The sequence below is a fragment of the Vidua macroura genome, chromosome 3 (assembly GCF_024509145.1).
Source record: "Vidua macroura isolate BioBank_ID:100142 chromosome 3, ASM2450914v1, whole genome shotgun sequence".
Lineage (NCBI taxonomy): Eukaryota > Metazoa > Chordata > Aves > Passeriformes > Viduidae > Vidua > Vidua macroura.
In genome coordinates, this window is record NC_071573.1 from 78,207,986 (window position 1) to 78,235,980 (window position 27,995).

Below are 27,995 nucleotides of genomic sequence, written 5' to 3' on the forward strand. Positions count from 1 at the left end.
GTTTTCTGATGAAATGGTTAAACTCCCAAGTGTTTGCACCTAGACCTTACAAACCTGCAATTTAACAGGAAACTTATTAACAAGAAAACTTTTTGGATCATAAGTTGTATGCCAATATATTCATAGCCTAGAACCATGAGAGTACGATGACTACAGCGAGGACAGTTGAAACTTTCTTTTGGAAGTTGAATTACAGTCAGCAAAGGCAACACTCACCAAAGTGCAAACAATTTCATGCACTGTTTTGCTGTAGAGCATAGTTTAAGGCAAATGAGTGTCTCAAGATGAACCAAAGCCTGAGGATTTTCAAAGCAGTGACATTTTTTGAAAATACCGTGTTGACTCCTATCTCATTGGAAACTGTGCCATGTATACAAAAAAACTCATCAAATTTCTTAAGCATTTGCAAGTAGGGCAGGGGTATTTTGAAGTCTACCTACTAGGCTCAGCCAACACCACAGGCTCACACAGGATGCAAAAAATCCATTTTGAGCATGTGAGAGGTGATTGTGAGCACATAAGTGGAAATCAAGTCAAATTAATCTCTTTTTTTGCTAAATAACATCTTTCACCTCATAGTTGCTCTTAAGAAGGAACCTCATCTTGAAAGAAAAACAAGAACAGACTCAGAAAAAAAGTTGTAGAAAACCCTACTGAAATTACCTCAAGAGTACATCTAATCCTTCTCCTCACTGAACTATACCAAAGCCATGACTGACAGACAAGTTCTACACATGGAGATTCCACAATCTCTCACAGACTGTGCTAAAGCTTTCCAGTCTCATTATATTATTCCTAACTTTCAGTGGGAATTCTCATTATACCAGTTAAAGCCTGTTATTTCTCATTCTATCAGTAGAATGTGAAAGGAACAGTTTTCCACCCTCCTTTCAGTTGTGCAAAGACTGTTATGTCTCCTGCTAATGTTCTTCTTTCTCTACTTAACCATCCCAATTTCATAAGCCTTCCTTCATAAATCACATTTTCTGATCCTACAATTGTTGTTTTCAGCAATCTCTCCAGTTGAGCAAGGTATTTTTCAGAAGTTAGTACTCAAAACTGGGCATAATATTCCAAACGAACCTTTACCAAAACTTAATAGACCAGAAGATGATTTCAAATACCCTACAGGTAATAGACTTGTGTAACTAACCTATTAACTCACAACAAAATTACTTTTTTCTTATCCTGTTCAGTAGGTGATTCACTGTGATGGGAGATTCAGCCTAACCTCTCATTCTCCAGTGAGGAGGATACTCAATTATCCAGCCTCTTACTCTCTCTCTCTGTGGGTGTAAGAAGATTATTCCTGTCCAAGCATAATATCTTGAAATTCTTCTTGTTCAACTGCTGCCTTCTTTAATGTGTCTAACTGCTGCATCTTTAATGTGTCAAACTTTCTCAAGACTAATCCTGTCCTACAAGTATGCTCCTTAAATCTTGATATCGCATGAAAGTTCACAAAAAATACTGAAAAGTGATAGTGAGCTTTTAAAAACTTTTTAAATGCAGTCTTATTATAATTAAATCTATAGAGTGCTTTCTTAGCTAGTTTATGAAATGTCATGAAAGATAAAATCAGAATTTGTCAAGAGAAAGCAGCATGTCATAGCCTGTTTCTTACCCTATCTATAAGGGTAGTTATTTAGTTCCAGAAGGAAATGAGACAACTGACATAACCTGATTTTGGAAAATCTATAATGGCTGTTAATTCATCTCCTCATCATCCTCCAGATCCTTAAAGATACTTTGAATATTTGTTCCAGTATTACTGCGGAAACTGAAGCCTAGCAGACTAAAGCATTAATTCAAACAGCTGGTGTAAGAAATACAAGGTATGTCAGGGTACTTTTGAGTGCAATTCTGGTCAGCTGGAGCGAGTAGGTGCACAGCAGGTTGACTTGCAGCAGCCACTGGCATTTAGGGGTAGTAGTGGAGCTCATGGTTGTAAATGTTCACAAGTGGAATGAGAGCTGGGATCATGTCACATGCCAAGAGGACCCACCATCAAAGACATCAGATGAGCAGACAGCACTCTAATGTATGCCACAGCATCATCTCCCTTATGGTCTTCATGTGCACATTGGAGGTCAAATGTAGGCTGAAAAGTGTGGTAGTCTGTTATTTTACAGTTTGTTCTTCTGTAGTATGTTTTAATATTCCTTGTTATAAGTTTGCAGTGGTTCATTCTATGTACCCCGTTTGGCTTTCCTAATGGTTCAGTCCTGAGTTGTTCACCACAGTTTTCCCCACCAAAATGTCAATCCACATGTCAATCCACCTGTATGCCTCCCTCGTTCCTTTGTCTCACCCCTGTCTGTCATAGACAGCACACTCCTTTGGCTCTGGAGTGTTCCCTGTCTTTCATCCCTTCCTCGAAGCAGAATTGGATTGTAAGGATTGCTCCCTCCCCGTGTTGGCTTCTGCTGGGGAGCCCTTACCCTGCACCCCTCCCCTGATGCCCTCCTATTGGGCAAAGGCTGTGTCCTCCCCGTGTTCCCCCATCCCTATAAAAGTAGCCCCTTCAGGTTCGGATTTGGTTCACTTGGTCTGCCCCCACTTCGGGATTAAATCTTTGGAGACTCAGACAAGTGTCCCTCCCGTATTCCTGTGCCTCAGTTTCCTCGTGCCCTGTGCCTCTGCTGCGCTGCCCACGCCGCAGCGATCACCGCCACCCGCAGCAGTCTGGGCAGAGACTCGGGAGCGGCTGCGCGTGTCTGCCCTGCGGCCACAGGCGGCACAGCGAGCCGGCCACCTCCATCCCGTGGCCGCCGAGAGCCAGGCTCAGAAAAGTGGGGTAATGATGCATGCGGTGCCTTACTGCACCTTGTGAGAATCCCACCCTGCCGTACCTATCTGCAGCTGCCCTTGCTCGCCAGCTGATGACTGTCAGCCTGCCTTTGCCCAAAGCCCCAGGCAGACGTAAAGGTGGACCAAATGGCTCCTTTGCTCTCTATTTTCTTCTCAGTTCCTCGGTCCGTAAATAATGAAATCTCTCTCTCCACCATGCCTCTCCCTTTTTCTGAGCAATGCAATTGGAGCTGTGTCAGGGCAGCTAGTCCTTTCTTTGCTCTGATTGAATAATAATGAAAGGATGGGAAACAAAGACTAGCAGCTTTTGAGATTAATCCCCCTTCTGTTCTCAGCTGTCAGACTTACTTATTTTTTCCTTTTTTCAGCTAAATCAGGTTATTATACTACAAATCTTTACTCTGAATGAAAGATTAAACTCAGGTATTTTATTTTCATCAGGGCATAATATTCAACATAGAATAATTGGCTAGAGTTTCATCTGGATATTTGTATGGGGCCTCCTATCAAATTCCACTAAAACCTTACAGACTCTTTCCAATTTTTTGAATTCCTTAGGATCTTACTGTAGTAGACTCCTGGCAAATGGAATCTTTCACTCAATTATACCTATCTCTACATCTGAGATGTCATATTTTCATGAAGCCTCTTTAAACAATCAAGAAAATTAAAAGGTCTTCAGGGTTACCTTGTAATAAAAACAGTAATAGAAAAGAAAAAAATCTATAACCTAAGTGTTTGTCCTTGACATAGTATTTTTTTTTTCTACAATGAGAAGGAAAAAAAGAGGAACAAAAAAAAGAAAAAGAAGCTGTAAACAAGGAAAGGCTTTCAGACTACATTTAACTGCTTTGAAGCCAACAATAAACTTACCACAGTTAAACCAGAAGGCCAACAAGGCATAAGGTCATCAAAACCAAGGCTCATTGAGCCAGTGTGTTTGGATAGATGCCATTTCCATTTTGTCAGTACGAAGAGTGCTATATTGAACAGAGAGAACAGAGCTCATGCTGACATAAAATTAAAACCAAAAAAACATCAGGTCTATTGTGGTGATCTCATGAGGAGCAGGCAGGTTTGCTATACATTAGTAAACTCTCTGGTGTGACTATTGAATCTACCTTGATGTTTCTTACTTTACTGATTCCTTCATTGATAGTGTCTTTTTTAAAAAGACATTATCACTCAGGGAATATATTTTCTCAACTGAGAAAATCTGGCTTTATGCCACTTCTGCTCTACCCAAAATCGACCCAAGAGTAGCTTTGGGATTTAATTTAAACAGAGAGAGACAAAGCATGACAAAAGCATAGGGCATAACAACCCAACATGGGCCTCTGCTAACACACAAATTTTTGCTGCTGCAACAAATCAGAATATTTCTAGATTTAGTCTTTGTGTTCATGTTTTGCTTTGTTTTCTCTTAAAAAAATATTCTCAATTTAGAAGTAAAATACTACTATAAATTTCTCTTCCAAAGCTAATAAAAGACAACAGGACTGACTGATATTTGGAGCCCTTGAAAAGTTATGCCTTATATTAATGCCTAAAAATATTTATGAAGCATTTCAGGTTATTTCTCCCAGAGGTATCAGATTTTCATGATATAAAGGTCATGGGAAGAGTTCATATCAGAATAGGTCCTGCAAAGGCTATTTTGTTGATTCCTTTGCTCTTATGAATGGACAGCATTTCAGACACATTTTTAGTGTATGCAGTGCAAAGCTAAGTTTAGTCCTTGTGCTCTATGATACAGGCAGTCCATTGACTTTGGGCAGGAGAATCCTAATGAGAATTGCCAGAAATACTGCTTGGATCAGCAGTGGCACTAACAAGTTTGAAAGGTACAAGGCAAGCAGTGTCCTCTGAATGTGGAAATTTATAACTCACCTCTTCTTCAGGTTATTCATGTCTTGTCTGATTAATATCCTTCTGGATATTTTTTTTTCAGTTTCCTCCTTTGTTTGAGCTTAGTTTCTCTTGCATGTACCACTGCTGGGAAGCAAAATATTCTATCATGAGAAACATACAAATACAACAAATATAATGTCCCAGTGACAGCAGTGGCAAAGGTTTGCTCAAAGGATGATGCTGAGCAGGGGCTAGAGATTCAACCATGGTGCCTCAAAGTCACTGCTCAGGCAGGACTGGGGAAAGCCTTCCACATAGGCTACCAGCAGGCATGATCCTAAAAAGACAAAACAGATTTTACATCTGAAGAAATGAGGGCCTTTATCGACAGTGAGTGAACCACAGAGAGGAACAAGTGAGGAAACCAGGATGGGGTCTTGAGCAACTGTGTCTAGTGGAAGGTGTCCCTTCCCATGTCAGGGGGGTTGGAACAAGATGATCTTTAAGGTCCCTGTCAAGCCAAATTATTCTATGATTTTATATTACTCTGAGCTAGCTAAAAACCACCCAAACCTGAATAAGCACACTTAGAGCAAGAGCAGGTTGCCCTATTTACATCCTGTAGGTATATCTAGGGACAGTTCTGACACATTTTAATGCAATTGCAGTTTCAAATGTACCCTAGAGAGCACTAGATTGCAGTGATATTAACAAACAGCCCACCGAGCTCTGAAATCTTATAGAAACCTGTGGGATGTGTGGACCTAACAAACTTCCTTGCCTTTGAACATTTCAGGCAGGCAGACAAATATGATGCCACTATCAAAAATGCCAAATCAAATTTAAACACTACTGAAAACTTCATAAAAGTCAATGAAGAAATCCTTCTTCTGTTTACTATTAATGGTTGCAAGATAACCTTTATTTATAGTGCCTTGGGGACTTATTCAATGGGATGTAGTGACACTGATGAGAAGGATTATTTATTGTTTATACAGTTGCTTAAAGATGAAGGCACTGCATAAATACTCTGGAAAGTACAATTCCATGAAAAAAGCTTTTCATAATACATCAAAATACTTCCTGCATTAAAGTTATTCTGGATTCACTCTTTGCATCACAAGCCACATTTGCAGTTCTCAGAAGGCCTGACTGTGTCCTTTATCACACAACATCTGATATGCAGTCAATGTAAGATAATCATAGTTTCTATCTGGTATTCATGTAGTGCCAATAATCTGCAAGGCATATTGACATCTTTTGAAAAACCAAGGAAACTGTGAGCTTGTTTGACAGAATTTAAAAAAGAAAGTTTCAAAAAATACATTAATGGGCCATAGAACCTGCATTCTGAAGTGATAAAATGGTATGATAAGGACTACATGAGCAACAAAAACCTTCCCATTTTGTGTAAGCACATTAAAATATACCATGTTATTACTAGGTTGTGCATAAACTCAGAAATATCTTAAGTAATGAAAGACACATTTTTGTTCATAATTTCCAAAACAAATGTAAAAAGAAACTTTATGCACCCAAGAGGCAGGTCAGACAATACCGAACACAGTGCAAAACCTCTGGTTATTATCTTCAACTCTTACTCTTTCACTCTTGTCACTAGTACCCCGTGCAAATACATTCATCACAGGATAGTTTCCACCCCTTCTGTCCTCACTTTACATCAAGACCACCAATAATAATGATTTAGTGATCAGTTAGACATCTGAACTATTCATATGACCTGTAACAGAACAATTCATGCCAGAAACCACTCATAATGGAAGGACCTGCTGTTTGGCCCATGAGCCCTTTTGTCTTGTGTTCTGTGAAAATTTGACTTATTTAATTCCTTTATGTCTACTGAATATGAATTTTTATATATTTGAAGACTGTTATACCAAACACAACTGAAATAATTCTCCATCATGTTTCTTTTTCCTCTAAGCTCCAGATCCCAGGCTCCAAATTTTCCCAGAGGTAACGTGCAGTCTAAGCTAGTTTTCAATGAATCAACAACCTCTAATTAATAGAGCATCTCTAGGGGTTGATTTTAAACACTTAAAATAAGTCTGTCTCAGGAGGCACCCATTCATCTGTGTCCACTGCAGAGCTGGCTGCTCAGACCAGGCACCTGATTTCTGGTGTCCAGCATCAGGGAAACTGAGTGCTGAACTAAGCTACAGCAGTACTTAACTCATAATCTATTACTGTTCCAGAAATGAAAAGTTTGGGAAGCTGAAATGCTGTCTTTCTGAAGCCAGTAAATTAATCAGAGAATCATAGAATTTTTAGAAGTTTCTATGGATCTTAAAGATCATCTGTCCCAACCTCACTGCCATGTGCAGGGACATCTCCCACTTGACCAGGTTGCTCAAGGCTTTTTCCAACCTGGTTTTGAACACCACCAGGGTTGGGGCATCTGCAACCTTCCTGGGTTCAGAGAGGTTTAGACCTGTTTGAGTGTCTAAAAAATGAAAAAAAAATTATATATTGTTTTTAATGGAGGATTGGGGAAAAAATGTCTTTATCTTCTGGGAGTCATGGGAACAGAACAAAGAGCCTTTTCGGCTTTTTCTGAGGAAAGCAATCCTCAGTGATATAACTCCTCAGAAATTTTCTGTATGCTGAAAAAGATTTTCTGTTAAACTTTTCTGGGCAAATCCATCTGGGGTGTATTAAGACAAATCTAGTTATACTGATCTATTACTTCTGTCTGAGCACTTAGTTTTCTTCAATTTAAAAACAACATAAGGGAGTACGAAAATCTTTAAGCAATGAGACATGACATACTATACCATGCTGTACTGTTGATTAATGTGTATCCCAGGTGGATGGGGAGTAAGATAAGTGCCTACACCATATGTGGTGAGTGCATTAATCAATATTAACGTGTATTAACAGGTACAGAGAGAGGGTACTGAAGAAAAGCTGGTTTTGGAGCACAGTCCTGCTGTGATGGCAATGGGGGATTGAATCTTGTTGACATGAGGAGTCAGCCTGACCTCTGAGACTGTGACTTAGAAAAGCACGTGCATTTGATGGACTCCACACCACAGGATGTTGCAGAAGCTAAAAGCTTACATGGATCCAAGGAGAGGCAGGGCAAGTTCATGGATCAGAAATTTTTTCAGGCTGTAAATACAAAGAAACATCTCCAGGTCAGGAAATCTCTGAGCTGCAAATGATTAGAAGCAGGGACAGCGCCTAAGGAAGTATCACATACAATTCACCCTGTTTTTATCCTCTTTCCTAGATACCTCCTTTTGATGGCCATCAGGGACTGGGCAAATAGCTAGAGATCCATGTGGTACAACCCCATTCTCTCTTATAATCTGGTGGTTTATGCCCTAAATTTGCAATTAGTCCTCATTAAGTCTGTGCAAGTTGTTCAACGTTCAGATTGGAGCAGTGTGTGCAGCTGCATGCATACCTCCACTGATCCACTGAACAGCATCAAGACTCAGGTAACTGCCTCACTGCAAACACTGGCAGGAATTCAGTGCGGTCTTCTACCGCAGAGACCTGGTACCACCAAACATGTGCCGCCAGTGATGCAGCATCCCACTTGTCAAAGCTCTGGTGAGGCACCGTGCCTTGAGAGATACTGCCTGCCTTAGGTAGAAAACCAGCCAAGAGACATAAGGCAGTGCAGTAAGGGACACTTCAGGAGCCCCACAGCACCACTGCCCCACACACAGGGTGGGGCTGGGATTTTCAGGAATGAGGCAGCAGCTCTTGCTCTCTGTTGAGTTCAGAAACATCCCCATTTTCCACCCTGCCAGACAGAGACCTTACAACACAACTGCCACGTTAGGGAAACCAAAGAAACAACAATAGCATATTGCTTATTGGAGTATAGTAACATGCCCCACAGCAGTCTCATTATGACTGTTAAACTTTCACCTAAAACACCAAAATGAACGTCTTTTTTATTTATGGCCTTCTCTCTAGACTCTCTGTTACTTCCAGCCCTTCCTACCAGCACAGGAACCTGAGTGGTTCAACAGCCAAACAATGCTGTCAACTGCTTACTTTCAAATTAAATTAAGCTTCTCTAATGTTTCTAATTTAATGTATTAATGCACATGACAAAAACAAAGATTTTGGGTTGGCCTTTGTCTGATTCATGTAGTCCTGTGTTTCAAAATCCTTTTAGAGATGCTGAGGTGGCTTTTAAATTATAATTTCAACTGATCCGTTAACTAACATATTTGAATGCTGATCCTTTTCCATCACTATAATTTTGAATTCAAAGAACCTTGTATTTTAAAGGTGAAGAACTCTAAAAACTGCACATGGCAGTAAAACATCTCAGCTATGTTTCATCCTTTGTCTCCATTCTAGGCAATGTGAGGGAGCATATGTAGCTTACATCCAGCTATTAGGATCTGTCCCTGTGTTGATCAATAAAGACCTCACGACTTTACTCTACACTTCAGTTCCAAGCCTTAACTACCCAGTAGACAGCCTGTAATTTCAGCAAGGGAAGAGAGCGCCTGCAGGTGTTGAATTAATGCACCATGAAAGCAGAACTCTGCTCTGTTGCAATGGAGTTAAAATCAGGCTTCTCTGCTATTGCTGGCAGTATTCAGCTCCCAGTATATTTCTGACTTTGGATACATAGGCTACCCAGTAATTTTGTCACATCTTGAAAATAGAGCAGAGATAAAAATCCATTAGAGTCTTACAGCCATAGGTCATATTTACCATTTGCTAACAGGCTATTGTGTTGTGAAAGGAGCCTGCTTCTCCAGTCCCACCACAGAAAGTTTCTTTTGTCTCACTAAAACTCTCAGAAAGGACCTCAAAACCAAAAAAAAGTCACTGATTTCTTACAAAAATAATGTAAATTGTGATGTTAACCAGAACAATTTCCCCAGTAAAAGTCAAACTTTGGGAAAAAATATATTTTGAAAGAAAAGTGTTTTAATTTTTTTTTTATCAGAGCTGAAACATTGTACTGAGTATTTTCAATGCCACTGATCCCACTAACTTTGGATGAGAAAATTAACACAGGCAGTGAAGAAAAGCCGTCATCAATGCAGCTGTTTTTTAAGCAGACACCTGCTCAGCTATGCCTCTGTGGGTCACATCTAGTTGCCAGTCCATATGTGTGACATTTCTGAGGCCAGATTGCAGCTTCATCTCCCAGTACCTCAGTAAAGCTGAGAAAATTTAGATGTCTCACTAAGGCCATGTTGACACCTGTCTCTGCTCCTAACCTGTACCACTGAGCCACCCCATGGGGAGAAAGAGGAAAACCTTCAGTACTGGGGTGGAGATGAAGACGTCTGCTCAGTATTTTGAGTACAGCTGCTCTGTTCCCCAGAGCAAGTTTGCAAGTCCTGAGTAGAGCTAGTCATCAAGGTGAGGTGATGTAGGCAGCTGCCTCAGGCAGCAGGCTGCCAGGTGGAAATCAGCCTTTGCTGTGACTACAGCTGGAAACATGAAGGGCAGCAGCTACTTCTGTGTGGGAGAATGAGGAGACTTATTCAAGAAACACCTACCATTCCCCTCTTTCTCTCAGCAATGATAAATAAGGCTCCCCAAGGGTCTCCCTCTATTTTCTCCACTTTAGTTTTACTTCTCTCCTTGCTAAGAAATCTTAGCTGCAAAGACACAGACTCTCCCCAGGTAACTGCTACAGATTTTGGTGTCCCAGTGAGTGATACAGCTTATGCTACCTGTGACCTTCTGCAAAGCCAGGCCAGGCCAAATGTTCTAGTTACCAAACCTACTCATTGTGTCAGTCCCCTGATATGCACTGGAGTTCACAGCCTTCTACAGTCAAAACACTAACTGCAACCCAGTCGGAACAGTGTAGGTGGTAAGGGGTCTCCCAAGGTCATCTTGTCCAACATCCCACTTGAAGCAGGGCCACCACAAGCACTAGACCATCTCTGCCCATCTAGGGCAAATATCCAACAGTAGAGATCCCACAATCTTTCTAAGCAACCTGCTCCAGTGTGGCACTTATGGCACAAGCTGTTTCCTAATGACAAACCTGAATGCAGTCTCTCCCTGCTGCCCCTGGTTTTATGACCTGGCACCATTGTCAAGCACTGCAGTTGTATCATCCTTGTGGCTGGCCTCCAACCAATCTACATTGGTCTAGGTGCAACATCACCAGCATGGACTGGGGAAGAGTTATTTTCCTTGGTCTACCCACCACACTCCTCCCAAGATACTGTGCATGACGTGCCTCCCTTTCAATGAGGCCGCATTGTCACCTCCTATTCATTCTGGTATCCACCCAGTCCTTTTCAGCAGTTACCACTTGGACAGCCAGCTCCCAGTATTATTGGTGAGCTTATTTTAAGCAGAGGAGCAGATCAGGAGTAAAAATATGCAAAACACATCCATAGGAGTTAAAAAATAACATGTTCCATTCCCATTATCCACTTGTTCTCCCTTCTGTACTCACACTGCCCACACTAGGCTCTGCCCCATGTTATTATTAAATTCAGCTGTTGGAACTGCCAGTACCAAAGCATTCACAGATGCTTTTAAAAACAGGCTTAAAATTATGATGTTCCCAAATGTAAATGGGACAACTACTATTGGTTTGATCATTATTTATACACATTCATATAGCCAGAGTATATGTAGGCAGGGCAGGGGAAAGAGTCCTCGTTGTATTTCCCTGCTATGTCCACACAAGCAAGAAGTGCAGCCCAATAAAGAGGGACTTTTTTTGAGTTGAAACAGTGCTGAAGACTTGGTTTATATTTTACCAGAATTTCAGAGCATTTTACCTCTGATTAGCTCCAGTCCATTCCTATGGATTTGATCAGCCATGAACAAAGTGGATTAGGTACAAAGTGAGAACACACCTTTCATTTTACTTTCATATACTCCAAGGTGTCTCTACAATGTGAACCCAAGATTGTAAACTGTAAAGATTATGATTTGTGCTCCAGAGGTACTATCCTGATTTGAACTAAAATGTTAATGCAGAGACACATGAGTTTCTTCTTTGTGCACTTCCTGACCCTACTTCTTGTGTCTCAATAGCAAGAAAAATACAATCACTTAGATTGGAAAACATCTTAAGATCATTGAGTCCAACCTTTAACCTATCACTACCAAGTCCACCACCAAACCCTGTCCCGAAGTGCCACATCTACACATCTTTTAAATAATTCCAGGGTTGGTTACTCCACTACAGGGCAGCCTATTAAGGGAAAGGAGAAAGGCAGGTATTGCATGAAAAATACTTGTGGTAGAACACAGGCATTCTGACTAAAAATAATATTGCATGTCTATCAATGCGTGTTTCATTTTACTTTCCCTGACTTTAGCTTGGTTTGTGCTTAGCTATTCATTTTGCATCATTCAAACAGAAACAAAACAGATAAGAATGTTAAATATAATTATATAAAATGCCTTACTCTCAGGTCCTGAAAATCACTGTGATTACAAGAAAATTTCAGATGTTCAATACCATTTTCTTTATCTCATGCCTTCATTTGAAGAGCCACTATTGTTTCCTTCTCTGCCTCAACATCTTTCATTGCCCCTTTTTTCAGCATGTAGCAGTGCAAACTTACATCCTTCCTGAAGCATTTGAAGGTTGCTCAGTTTATTTACATCCAGAAATACATTAATATTTACCACTGTGCAATATGAGGTCTTAATCCTTCGACACTAATTTAGTTGAATACAACTCTCTGTCATTGCTAAAGTTAATGATCTGATACTTTACAAGACAAGAGACATTTCAAATTAAATTGATTGTATTAATAGTTTTATTGAGCAGTATTAACAGAAGTGTGTTGTTCCACAGTATCCTCAAGCAAAGTCTTTATTGGCACATTAATGGTGACATAATGCCCAAATCCATAGTAAGAGACACATTTTATTTCTATAAAATACAATTATGGATAGCTTAAAATTCTACATTAGAAACCATCCCACTCCGCTTGAAAGCCCTGTCTTCCATTGGAATGTACAGATAACTGCTGCATGCAAATCACCCCATTGTACTGACAGATTCTTTATGTTTCCAGCTGTCCATGCTAGAGAAGAGGAATATCTGGTGGAAATGGATGAATTAATTTGCCTCTGAGGCACTGAAGTATCTGGGATCCCATTTGATATCAGGAAGAGGGGTAGGTAGCCAGCATCTTGAAAAATAAGACTTTTCCAAAGCAGTGATATTAGAGCATTTCAAGTCCATGTGATGAGTGTTGAAGAAAACCTGGTGAGGAAGGCAAGAGGGAAGGGAGATGAGAAGAGCAGGTATATGCTACTTGAGAGAGTCAAAATAGGCCTGTTTCACAGTCATAATTTAAAGCAACTCACACCTTACTTACTATTTCAGTCTCTGGACCTAAAAGGATTTATTCAGCCAAAGGTTTTCTCAGCTAGAGGAATGCTGCACTGGCCCTCATGCATACAGCCCTCGTGCATATCAAACAATAAGTTTTCTCACACAGATCATAGCCCAAATTCAAAAACAAGCTTTTCTTCTCACAATGGCCACATCATTTAGGTCAAGTTGAATGCCAAGTATCATTGAAAAATTGCAGAATTTTCAATTTTAAAATTTTCTCCATGTCAGATTGCCAAGTGATCCAACCAGCTCGTATATACAGACATCCTTTGTGAAGCTGCATGTCATTATAAACAGCTCATCCTTTGTGAAGCTGCATGTCATTATAAACAGCTATGGTCAATCAACTAATGCCATATAATTTGCAGCAGGTGCAATAGGGTTGTCTGGCACAGTTAAAGATGTACTGATGAAGAGAGAGCATCTTTGCTACAGTATTTTAAGCACCCAAACAACAGAAAGCAGAAGACAATACAGTTCAACAAAATTTTTCATGCCCATCTGCCCTTAGCATTGGGTGTATTTGCCTACCATGACACATCCAGGGAAGAAAACTGAGGCCACGTATGATGTAATAAAATAATGAATTCTGCCTGCAAAGTGCTATGTCAGACCAGCACTCAGAGGGTTCTACCTCAGGTGCTGTTACTGTTTTTCTCTGCCAATGGCAGTTGATCTCTACTGATAGAAACCTGAATTGCACAACATTCCCTCAGTGTTAGACATCCTAGTAGTCACAAGTCGTATAAGAGGCAAACACACCAAGCAGTCTGATTACCACAGAATCATAGTATTGGGCTTGGGTTGGAAGGTAATCTTGAACTTCATCTATGTCCAATCTCCTTGCCATGGGACACTTTCCAGTTGAACAGGTTGCTCAAAGCCCCATGCAATCTGGTCTTGAATACTTCAGGAATGGGGCATCCACAAATCTGGGCAACTTGTTCCAGTGTCTCCCTACCCTCACAATAAAGAATCTCTTCCAAATATCTAATCTACATTTACTCTATCACTCCAAAGGGATATTTTGAATGAGCTTTGAACCTTGTAGCAGTGGTCAAAACTGTGGCTTGCAAGAGCTTGAAGTTTTCAGCTTGTCATCTTTTTTTTCAAATAAAAGTGTCAGCCAGTCTGTGGGATGTGGCAAGTGTGTCCATAACCCACTGATGCAAAAGGGTTGTGGGTCATTGCCTTGGAGGAGAAAGACTCTATCAAATCATCTAAGTAGCCTTTAATTACATAGAGTTCTGGCACCCTGCTAGATCAACAAATAGAAAAGGCAATAAAGACCATCCCAACTAATAGGGTAAAGAAGCCTACATGGCAAACACTTCTGCCATCTCTTCTGTGTTTTGCTGCTTTCTCCCCAGGTACAAATGATTTCCTGTGCCTACAATTTTCAAGAGAGAGCCTTGGAAACTGTGTATAATGCAGCAAAGCTTGACAGCAATCCAGCAAGGTGGGCAGCTGAAAAAGGAGGCAGAGGCAATCAGGGGAGAACTGCAGACAATTGTTCCACAGCTGAATTGTAAGCCTGCGCCTGTGAACTAAAAAATCTATCTCAGATAATTGACATTTATTTGATTGAAACAGCAGGGTGCCCTCCATCAGAATGGGAGGAGACCATATGGAACAACAGTATGAGTGGAGATAATGTTTGTCTGCTGAGTGTGTCAATGTGTTTAGAGATTATTCATCAGGCTCTAGGGATTCCAGTATGGTAATGTTTCAGCTAAATTAGAATCAGATTAATTGCTCTAATCTAATGGAAAGACAATGTTTATCAAATTATTGCTTCTTCACCACATGATATTATGGTGTCATTACTCTTTGAGTTAAAAAAAAAATAAAATAAAAAGGTTCTCTTGTATCACATCTGCTCATGAGCTCCTTAACAGTGTTGATTACTGCACAAGAGAGACAGTGCAGTTTATAACTCTATAAAGAAATTAATGAATTAGAGTGAAAGTTTGGTAGAAAACAAATTCTCCATACTGTGGGTAGACCTGAAACTACATTAATTGGAATGACTTTGTCTTGTTCAGGACTTGGGCTTTTTTTTGTAGGGACTTTATTTTTGTTCAAATTTTGATACTTTTTTGCCTCTTTTAAATTTTATTTTAGTGGAATGAGCTTGGTTTTTTTCATAGTAAGTAGCACTAAAACTGAACCATATAGTAAAAAAGTTAATATTTTCCTCATTTTCATTCATCTTCGTTAATTTAAGTAGCATCTGAAAATTGCAATGAAATTACTAAAACAATTAAGTGTGCAGATAAGATGACAAAAATCCTTCAGATATACTTGTCATTATTTAATGCTTAGGGTCATTTTAGATCACCTGTCAAATGCCAACCCAGAGGAGACACAGAGCTTTTCAGCTACTTTAAAACAAAATGGAAATCCATAGTTCTGGTAGTACTACACTGCAAGTGCTGAGTACCTCATAAGGTAAGATACTCCTTTAATCTTTCCACAGCCTGAATAGTGCAATAAAAAGACATCCAAAGATGTCTTTTAAAAGCTGGTTCCAGTTTTTTTACCCTTGGCATTTTAGAACATCTTCATTATTTGTTATGCATGCTAAAACACAGTATTAAAATATTAGCCATTTTAAAACTTTATCTAGCAAGCACAATCCTCAAAAGGGGTAGAAGCATGACCTCTTCTCAAAAGTGCTAATAAACCCACCAGAAATACCCCTCCAATCTGATTTTCCACTGTGTTGCCACGACTTGATGCTACTGAAGAGTGCTGGGACTTTTTCACAGGACTTTGTACATCACACCAGAATAGAAGACAGTCAGGCACTTTGTCTCAGCTTAATTTATAATGGTGACACTGTGTTTGTGAGGCATTCAGGCTACATGCTTAAGAGAGCACTGAACAAATATTTTCTAGGCTTCTATAGTAACTAATAGTTTTTCCTGCCTTAAAAGGGTCATATATCCTCTCAAAACATATTTCACTGAAATTCTATTTAAATAAAAGTGAACACCTTTGTCAGTCAAGTGTTCATAATGCCTATTAAAACACATAGTTTATAAAAGTGGGTTAAACGCAACCACAAAAGTGACTGAACACTGAGCAGAAAGCACTGCTTACTCATTCTGTCCCCGGTAGCTTTCTCTCCCAGGTACAATTCAGCACAAAGATGCCAAGTTTTTAAGGCCAGGACCTGTGCTGGCAGGATATTTGTTGTGCTAATATTCTAGGATTCAGTGTTTACATAACCCATTTCCCTCCATATGCATTTTTCTCAGACATATATAACTACGTTTTCTGGCCTTCTGGAGAGACAAACTCTCCTTCAATCTTTCTTATTTTTGAGACACTAGAAGTTCATGGCAACTCTCCCACATAAAGCTTTGCATTTTAAGCTTTATTTTATAAAACATAGATCAAAGGTGTAGTGACATGTGCAATGCAAATTGGGCTGCATAAACCAGATGCACTCTGAAGCCATGAGGACAAAGCCCTAGGCACTTGCTCTCTTCTGAGTTTTAATACAAAGCTGTTGTTAAACCCTTTTTGGATACTCAGTTTTTTATACATCTGTTTGAAACTAACAGAGGATCTGCCCTCTTTCCCAGAGTCTTCCAACTACTTTTGAAGTGAGTAAGGCTCCAGAATGAGCCATGGTGGATGGCAGACAGACACTTACTCTGTCATCACTTGGTGCTTGGATCTCACTTCATACCTTTTGTTCTGAGAGCTCCAGCAATAGCTTCCCCGTTGTTTGCCCTGCTGTAGGAGCTGTGAACTTCCAGCCTAGCCACTCCCTGCCGGGCTCCTGAGCTCTGTACAGCACAAAGATCCACAGTCACGTCATGCTGGGCATGGAAACACACTTCTCAAAGATATATATATATAACTTAAGGATGATGCAGCTTGCTAAGGAATATTGTGACTCACTGAATAACCCACATCATAAAAACACTATTCGGGAAAAATACACTAGTTTAGTATGGATCTATAAGCTTTGAAATACAGATGGCTAATCTCAATGCTTGATTTAAATAAATGACTTATTCATGATCTTTAAATTATCCACTACCATTACTTGGAAATGATTTAAAGTAGCTGTAGTCCCACACGGGAGAAATGGTGACATGCTGTCGGGAAACCTTTGCTGGTAAAATATATGGATTTTTCTGTTTTGAAGCAAAAAAATGTTGTACACCGAGGACACTCCATGTGTTAATGAATTAGAAGATTTGCAAACTAGCAGCAGGGGATAGTGTTTCTGAAGAAAAGTCCTTTACTAGAATCGGCAGGGTACTTCAAAATTGCTATTATTACTATCTATTAAAAATTGCAGTGTTAAAAATGCATAGAATGCTCTACAAAAAGATTAATCTTATGGTTTATTCCTTGTTCCAAAGAATGTAAAACACAGTTCTGCCACTGGAGACATTGCCATACTCACAGAAGCCTGAAGGACCCAACAAAGTCGACAGAAGTTGCAGTCTATGATAAAGAGCATGGCTGGGCATTGATTTAATGTAGGCAAAACAAGAAAAAAAAGTAAGAAAAGCAAGATATTCAGATCTGAGAATTTTGACCCCGACTTCTCTTATAGTCTGGTCAATACAAGTTTTATCATCTATTTAAATGCAAATTCAATTCACTTCAAAGAGGTTTCCCCAGTTTAGTTTGTGTGTGTATATATATATACACATATTTTAAATAAACAACGTGAGTAAATTTTGGAAAATAGAACTGTTTGCTTTTTTGATTTTGGCAGTACAGTTTTCCTGCACCCAATCTTTGTCCAAACTGGTATGCACTAAGAAATTACACAACTTATACCTTTTTGGTTTATATACCCAAGCAACAATATAGGAGGAAGATTCCCAGGTAATTAATTTTGATTTCAGTATTATTCCAAGTTGTCATTCATACATGCATAAAAATACATGGTCTTCTCTATAGAAAGTCAGAGATAGCTTTAGACCTAGGAATGACTGCAGTGAGAGAAGAATAGTGACTATCACCCAACTTACATTCCTTTACTACTTCTTCATTGCTTAGGAGCTGTACCAGCAGAGCAGCAGCCTTTGCTGGCATCACTTGGTAAATACCTCACAACTTCAGTATTCAACCATGGCATCTGCAGAGCCATCATAAACTGTTGCATCAACATGTATGAAGACATACATTTTCAATTACATAGAATTTTTTAAATCTCTGACATAGATATGTAAAGTACTAAGGGAACAGATTATATATATGCTATACAGGCAGCAGAGTAGTTTTAAAGCACAAGGGCAACTTTTCACTGTTCAATAACTCAATTTTTATCTAATTATTGCAAATTATAATGCAATTTCTGAGCCAACAATATTGTTGTAACTGATTTTCTGCTTGAGCTGTACAAACACTAAAAAACACCTGAAACTGACAAGCTCCTGTGTGTAATTGAATAAAAAACCAGTTTCTGGTAAACAAAATGTGCCAAGGTTTTTCACCTGGAGCAAATTATTACAGGTGTTAATAAAACCTATTTAAATAGCTTTCCTAATACATGAGAAACTTCTCAAATAGCTCTGGATATGGCTCTTTAGTTTTGTTTTATGGGAGACTAGTAATTGCAGTAGAAATAAAGTGACCATAGAATTCAGTATTGTAGGATTGATGGCTCCTGTAAAGGGATAAACATTGCTGTTTGTCACAGTTGCAGACTTTAAAGACTCACTTGTACTTCTCATCTCATGTCTCAAAAAAAAACCCAAAACCAAAAAACTAAAAAGAGCCCACAACACTCCTTTAATTGATTTGCTCTTTGTCACTGTCACAGATATGTTTTCCCTATTTTGATGTGTAGTTGTAATTCTATTAGCAGCCCATTGACTGCCCTGTGAAATCGATCTGTGTTGGGCTAGCTGGGTCTTCTTAAACTAGGTGATTTATTGCTTCTGCCTGCTAAAAAAAAATAAAATTAAACATAAGAAGAAGGAAAAAAAGAAGGCAGCCTTTCCCCTCCATGATGAACAAAGTACCTAAATAGTGTCTGAAAATGAATAATTTTTCGTTTGGCTGCTGGCTGTCCCAGAGGCAGATGACCTCTTGCCAGCAGCTTTACTGAGATGCCTCCTGTTGCTGGCATGTAAAGATGATTGTCAATTTCCCTTATTCATTTACCTCAGTGCCTCATGTATAAACTAGATCTCATTCACCCGAAATGTCCCAGCATCAACCTATCGCGTTTACCTAATTTTGTGATTTCTCACTGGGCTGCCCAACTGCCTGACACTCGAGAACCATTTGAAACGTATTCAATGTCTTTTCACTGCTGCAGACAGAAAATGGAGGCACACGGGTGCATCTACCATTGTTGCCATTCTAGTTTAGGTCAGAGAAAGAGGTTAGCATCATACTCGTCTTATGCAGTGGCATCTGACCTACAATTTACCAGGGTCTAAAATGATGTCCTGTAACTTTAGATTCTGTCCTGATATCTGCCTAGATTGTACTAATTCTTTCCTCTGGATCAGAAAAATAAATTACTTTTCTACTGGCCAAAAAGCAGATTTATGTTGTTTCAGATTGTTGTGTGGAGCTTTTCTATTATCTGAAAACGTGAATTTTTGATTGTGGATACAAAGAGATGAAGAATACTTTAATGTACTTGGGTATCTTAACCAAAAGTCAGTTTCTAGCTATGTTTTCTTATAGGCTGTATAACCAAGCAAAGATTTAAAGAAGGAGAAATACATTTTTTCCAAATTTAGTACCCCTGCTTTTTGCATAATGATAGTCATTCATTTTTTCATCAAGCATGTGCAATTTGTTAATGAATCCTGAACTATTTTTATCATGTACTAGAAAGGGTTACAAAAGTACAGAGATGCTGTATTGTAGGTGGTCATCAGGAAGAAAGCTGACCCACACAAAATGTTGCAGTAGTGAGTTCTTTTTGTCCCAGACTTTTTTCCTTCTGACTCATTTTAAGATCCATTATGGATCTAAGCGAGCATCTAAATGCTGACTCAAAAGGCCCAAGGGGTAAAAAAAAAAGTAACCCAGCAGCTGTGTGACTTTAAAAAAGGAGAAAGATGCCTAGAAGAAAGTACACAAGTATGTACTAAAGAAAAGGAAGAAAAAGAAGGAAATTCAATAATATCCACTTGAAACAGAGCAAAATAATACTGCTGGAGGTGGCTATTATAGTTGATACACTATACTTAGTAAAGAAAGAATATACCAAATAAAACACTGAGATGAGTAGGGAAAGAAGAAGCTGTCTTGCAACACCTACATCAGAAAAAGGATCTAGGACATCTGGCCTTTATTTAGTTCTTTCAAATATTAAAGCTTAAAGAAAAACACAGACCATTGCTCGAGATAACACCTTTTAGAAAGATACTGGTGGAAAGAATTTGAACAAACTAGCAGAAATTTCTCAGGTAAGATTCCAATGAAACATCTCAGAACATAGTGATTGTATAAGTAAAAGAAACATTACTAGTGAAAAACGCAGAGCCGGAAAACCAGCAGTAGGCAAAAAAGGGGTGCATTCAGGGCAGGTTTTAGACAGGACCACATCATGGACCTTCATTCCACAGACACAAAGCTCCCTTCTGGCAAGATACTCCCAAAGACTTCATGTCAGACCTCGGACTGTATGGTAAAGCAATCCCCTGAATAGAGATGACAATGGGACCTAGACTAGATGATCTCCCACTTTTCTGGTCTATTCACTCCTGCCATAGTTCTTTTCACTGTGGGTGTGGCCCAGGCTTTTGTCAAAAGACAAGACATTTCCTGCGACAATGCGTTATTTTTCCCGGCCCCGGTCGGCTCCAGAGTGCCCGGCTTGGGTGCCTCTGCTTCTCGGCGGGGCCGGTGCTTGTCGGGATTCCCGGGCGCTTCTGCTGCCGCACACCGGGGCGGGCCGGCTGTGTTCTGCCATCGGTGCGAGAGAGGAAACAAAGAGGCAAAGGAATTGTCCAATTCGTCCGTGTGGACGGCTGGAAGGCTTTAATGGCTGCAGGAGCTGCGGTGGAGAAGCTGCAGACCGCTCCCAACTTTGCATGGATGAAAATGGCAATGGGACTGGGGAGGCGTGGGGTTTTATAGGGGGCGGGACAAGGAGGGCAGGAGCCCTCCCACCCAATGGGGACAGGCACTGTGGGGGTGACCACAGCAACCAACGGGGACGCGGCAGGGGCGAACATGGGGCTCCAGGGCGAATGGGGTTGTGGGAACGGAGTGACAGACACAGAACTCTCCGGAGTGGACAGGGGGTAGTTACAGGACTGGCATGGGGATGCTCCAATGGTAAGAGACCCGGAGTGAACCACCGCAGTGGGGGGAACACAGGGGGTGCACAGGGATACACAGAACCGGCTAACTAACACAGATCAGAACCCCTAATCTGAACGCAGCCCGGGATGCAACAATTTCCCAGCAAGAAATGGGGCTGGGGTCAGGGTCCTCAAAAAGTCTTCAAAGCCCTATTTATTTTAAAACTAATAATTAACTTTCTTCCTTGAATTTTACATTGCCAGATATAGCAGTAATTTTGTTACAGAACATGTTGACTGCCAGAGAACAGTTAGTGAGATGAATCAGGTTACTCATTATCACAGGAGAAGCTGTTCTTTTGAGAATCTATGGAATCCACTATTACTTGCAGAGGAGACCTTTTGTAATACTGATAAATGTCAACCATGCATGGGAGTCTCCACAGAAAACAAGGACTTGCTAGCCCTGGCAGTTGCCCAGTATGGCATTCTACACTGATTTCAGCTGAGTATAAATATAGAATAGTGTATAAAGGACATTGGCGTCTCACAGCAAGGAGACTCTGAGTTGAATTTAGTTATACAAAACACAGGTTCTAAGACTGTATTGCACAAAAAATTCTTCCTTCCTCCTCTTTTCCCAAAGGATGGGACCATTAAGCAAACCCATGGTTTTTTCCTGTCCTGGAGTGTATATAAACATGGTAGACTGGAGAAATGTAGTGAAGAAAACACAGATGTGAAGATACCAGCAGGAGATGTCAGCCCAAGGGTGGAAGGAAACCGTAAAGTATCAACTTCACAGAACTAAAAGAAGCAGCAGGTTCAAAATCGGTAAAAGGGTAGGTGACAACAACAGCAAACTCTACCAATACTTGAGACATCTTTGCCACAAGAGGCAGTCACACATATCCATGGAGAACAGGCTCCTCTTATAATGGTGAAGTTTAAAGAGCAATTCTATCTAACTTGTGTATCTGACTTTCACCTATATTTTCCTCACCAAAAATGGCATTCATCTCATACTCAGGTCTACATAGCAGCCATGAATACATCTGAGTTTATCAGAGGACTTCAGAAAGCAACTTGTTTGGCCTGCTTTTGGTCAAATGAATGAACTCCACAGATGATCTTGGTTAGATCATCAGTGACCCCAGCAGCAAACCTGACACCTACTCAGGGGTGGACATTCCTGCCTAAAATCAGACAAATAAGTCAAGCACTTCAAGTACTTTCTTTTCTCTGAAAGAAAGTGCCCAAGCTCACTAAGTAGTGGAGACATGACCTCTTTAGGAATTTTAGACTTAACTTAGGAGTCCTAGAGAAAAAAACCTTGTTAGGGCTGGTAAGGAAACAATGCAGAAAGTGGTTAATAGGGAGCTTGATTTGTTGTGCAACATAGATCAAATCCTCAAGTTAGAACTGCAGTAAACCTCATCCAGCTTTTGAAGGGAATACAGTCTGTTTGTCTTCACTGAACTGAATCCTCAACATACAATAGCTAATTAAAGACTCCAAAAGTCTGTAAATACTTTGACAAATATTGATATATAAGCCTGCAAAGCTCACTGGGCTACTTGGCTAAGTCCTGCCTCATTTACTTCAGTGATGCTGCAAATGACTGTGGTGATCTCATAATCTGAAATTCCTAATAAAACAGCTACTCCAAGATGTATGAAGAGGATCTTCCTGATATAAAAACTAAAGAAATTACTTTTGATAAATTAGGAAAAATGGAATCACTCACAGTACATGCCTACTGTTGCTAGATATCTGGGAAGAATATTTCCCAAAACCCACTTCATTAAAATGAACAGTAAAACAAATTATCTAATTCAGAGCTGACTCACAGCAGAGAAATATTATCAAAAATTAGACTCTGCCAGAGTAAAACTATTTACACCACTTAGACCAATCTGGCCTAAAATACTTAAAACATGGTTAGTTGGATGCTTACAGTCTGATGCCTCACATTATAATGTAAGATTTACATCCTGAGGAATTTTTTTTTCTATGTCTTTTCCTAATTCACAGTACCACTGGCAGCAAATATCTAGATACCAATTTTTCAAATTACACGTGAAATCTAACGATGGTATCAATTTTTATTATTTTCCTATCCACCTAATAGGAAAATAAAGGTTTTAAACATAACACAAGTCAGCAAGCAAAGGTACATAATTAAGAGGCATCCAAAATACCTCGTGCAGCAAGTAAATATTTTTTTAATTGTATTATTACCTGGGTTTATGTTACTAAATTGCTATACAATTTCATATATAATTGATTTTGCAAGAAAAGTATTACTGAAGTGATTCTCTAGTTCAAAACAGCATGAACCTAATAATACACAAACAATTTCTATCTCACAGCCTATAGTGCTGCATGGCATTTGTATGCTGAAAAAAAAACCCATTCCTTCATATTAACAGTAATTTTGAATGTAACATAAAAACTCAATGACTTTTTTTCTCTTTATTTGTTAAGAAGAATATTAACAGTGCCTCCTGTGAGGATATATTTTGTAGGTTCGTTTGCAGATTATGAAAATAGTTGTGAGGAAATATTTGGATAAAGGAAGACAAAGCTCCAGGTAGCAATAGAATTCATACTGAGTTGATAAATGCAATTAGGGATGAGAAGGATGAACAATTACTTCAGGGGACTTTTGATACCAGAATGCAATAGCAGATGATTAGAAAACTGGAAAAACTGGAAAAGATTATAATCTTTTCCCTATTGCAGACACATCCAGCAGCCTCAGCACAAGTAAGAAAACCATTGTGCTATAGCAATTGATACTGCATGCCCTGAGTGTTCACAGGCCCAGTAATCAAATATGAGCTTAAAGGAATACCTGCCAGCTCTTGGGCAACTAAAAAGCTGCATTATCCCAGTTCAATGCAAGTATTGCGAAGAGTTAAAATTAAGAAGATTTGAGGGATGTCCTTCTTGGCCCAGAGAGTTTGAGATGGGTGAAAACATTTCCCCCATGCAGATGATGGATGCAGATGACACTCACTGATCTGATGAAAGGTAGATGCACTTCACAGCCACTTTTAATGAAGGAACTATGAATGAACCAATGTTAGTATCTTGCCAAACCAATTATAGCAATATTACAGGGTTTATGTTACTAATTGCCAATATTTCTTGTCTAATTGATTCTCTGAGAGAATATTGCCAGCAGCATTCCATCACTGCTGTGAGATGCTGAGCACCTGGGCACTGCCAACTGCCTGAGTTCCTGCCACCTACAGAGGATGCTCAGCCTCCACCAGACTTTGAGGCATGGAATGGGTCCCAACAGTCCTTCAGAACTGAAGCTTTTGTTTTTTAAGAAAAATTAAACTGAACATGGTAACTTAACCTCTGATTTGATGTCTTACAACTTGAAGATAAAAACGAATGAGATAATAAAACCTGTGTTGATTAGCTAAGCAACACTAACTCCATTTTTGTTTCTATTATATGGCTAATAGTCTCTTCTGAACAGGTTAGATTCTTGTATCTGTTTGCATTAGAGTCAATTTGCAGTATGAGATTGGTATTATTTATTGAATGCTAGACCCAGCTACAAAGTTAAAACTATGAAAATCTTCAGTGAATTTAATTACACAACTGCGAGACACAGTCTTGTACAGATGCTACAAATTAAGTTTAGCAAGTATGATTGTGTGGTGAATGGTTAAATGGAGGTACCAGATCCATAAAGTTTCTCAGTCATTTCAAAAACTTTGTGGACTGTTGTTCTGACCTGTGTTGACCAGACATTTTGAACTTGCTTATTTTATGCAGGTATGCATTCAAAATCAAGTCAACTTTACCTAAATATGTAAGGCTAATCTAAGCCTGAATATGTTCAGACTTGGAGGCAGGTTAGTATTCAGTATCACTGAGCAATGTGATTGCATGTTGGTGACTCTTTAATACATTTGATGCTGCAGAATTTTTTTTTCATTACTAAAAATACTTAGTATTCTGAAAGGCAGAATAAATTTGATAGCAACAAACACTAGCAACTTTTTCTATTTTGTCTAAACCTTTCTGCTCTAAGTGCTACAGACAGTTTCTGTCTTCTTGTTCCAATATGTAATTGACAGCTCAGCCCAATGTCCTTCTCTACCTCTTGATTTTTCCCTGGCTGCTAATAGCATACACCATTTTATACAGCCTCAGTCTATTAACCAAGTGTCTGACCTTGTGGGATGCTGAACACCTGCTGGAATACACTCAGTGCCCGTAATTCTCATTGATTTCATTAGGAGGAGAGAGAACTTGGTCTCTCCCAAGTCATTTAGGCTGACCTCACTCGTAAAGACAGAGCTCATGGTGGACTCCTGCTGTTCCAGAAAGTCAGACCAACATCAGAGGTAGCTGCTTCCAGAGCACCCAACTTGGAACTGATGCCAAACAACATTAATTGTCAGGAAATAGAAATTAGGAGCACAGCACCTCTTCATTCCTTATGCAGTCAGTGGAGGGAAATGTTAAGAAGTGCCCCGCTGGGTCTCACCAGTAATCCATTTACCCCACTATCATGCTTCTGATTTGCACAAGAAGAGAGATACTACTAAGGAAAACACACAAGCCAGGCTGTTTCTACTGCCTTCTCTTTACATAGCCCCAGCAGCGACAGCTTTTGCTGTAGGTATGTCAGAAGGAATGCTCCTACCTCTGATACTGTCCTCTAGATCCAGCAGTGGAGGATTTGGTGAATAGCAGCAGTTCTGTCTTTATCTTATCTAGTACCCCGGTGACTTCAGAAACCTCAGTCTTACCCACCAGCCTTTTCCTCTCCAGCTGAAGTATTCAACATCTTCTAGACCCTCCTTATCAGACAGCTGCCCCTGACTATTAATTATTCTACTCACCCTTGTCTACATTGCCCCTAGCCCCACTATGTCTTTCTTGAAACTGGGACAGAAGTGCTTACAGTAGTCAAAAATGGGGCACACCAAAGATATAAAAGCAAAACGGAGCCTTCTGCTTATTCTGAGTGATGGAGGATCTGACCTGCAAACCTTTGTGTTTATATGACCAGCAGCAGTCAGGTACATCCAAGCCAGTCACCTTAACCTCCTTTTGGGAAGTAGGTCCCTTCAGGCATGAGTTATCTGATTTAAATTCTCATCTATTTTAAGATTAAATAAACAGTACCATCTAGGTGCCTGCTCCTCCCTGTTGCCTGTAAAAGTAGATTACACAGATAAGGCAGTTGTGCATGCCTGGGCTGTGGCTATGTTCTGTTGACTACAAGAACCTCTTCTGGTGTGCCTCTGATTTTCACAGCCACTCCCTGCCTCCTTGCACTGTGATATGGGGAAAAGCAATCTAAGGAACGGGGTCCTGAAGTATCCTGCAGTGAATTAAAACTCGCTTTGACCCAGGCAGGTGTCAGAGAAAAATGGGGGATGTTCATGTAGGCTACAGGTTTCCTGGGCCAGGTTTGGTTAAAAGGCAAGGGTTTTGGAAAACAAACAAACAAACAAACACCCATATTTGAAGCATTAAGTTTGCAGACTGATGTGAATAAGAATATAAACTAGCGATAAAGGAGTACTGAAATATGCTCTAATGAAGGCTGCAACTAAGAACAATGAAAGGGGAAAAGACAGATAAATAACATTTTCTTTTGCTTTGCCTTTTCTGGAGAGCATGTTTTTTGTTTCAGGAATACAGCTATTTTCTAATAAAGTGTAGGAAGTGCCAGAGAGAAGAAAAGGTTGAGTGCTAACTGCTATACCACTTATTATTTTATGTTCCATTCACTATTGAGTCTTCCTGCTTTAGTTTGCATGCATAAATTTAGCACTACTTAAAAAAATAATTTTGAGGGTTTAGTTTAAAAAGAAAAAGAAGAAAGAATTAGTATATGAAAAGATAAAAAACTACTGCTACACTCCAGTCTAGCCTTGTTTAAGTATCCTTTAAGCTTGAACAGTGATTAACCTCCAGCAAGACACTTCATGTGTAATTTATTAGGCACCTTGCTTTGGTTTTAGTGAACTTTCCTGTGAGGGAGCACATTATCATCAACTCTGGAACACAGAGTTTATCACAACCTCTAACTATGGTGACACAAGCATCCCTTTATAATATTTACTTACTGGGTTATTTATTTGCAATTCTCAAGGTAGTAAACTAATAAGCTCTCACGAGGCCACTGAAAATGATAATATTCTTTCACTGGCATCACTAAATCATGTAATAATTAACTACAAAATTTTTAAAATCTAGGAATTGCAAAGATCAAAGGTGAAAGCTAAGAAGTACATATTAGAAATAACAACAGGTGACCCCAGAATGAAAAAAAAAAAAAAAGAAAACACAAGGAGTTTGTAGTTTGTGACTTAAGAGACATCTTCCAGAGAAGTAAAATCTTGTATTCACTATGTAGTCATCATTTGTACCAAATTCTTTATTTAATTATATCAAATTCTAATAGCAAAAAATATATGAAAATTTATTTGTTGAAATTTAAGATGTAGTTACTAGAAACTATTTGTTCTGCACCTTGTGGGTTGTTAGCTATGAACCTGTAAAAGAGCATTCACCCCATAATATAGTAACACATGTAGCAATGTTCAATCAAATGCAGTGGTGACAACTAAGCTGTACAGTACTCCCCCTTATCAGGTCCAGACAAGCCTGTTGCATCCTTCCCAGCAGATGTGAAATAAGAAATGAAGAATGGAAAGCAATATGGCTCATACCAACTGCATATGGTCTTTTCTCTTCCCATTTGT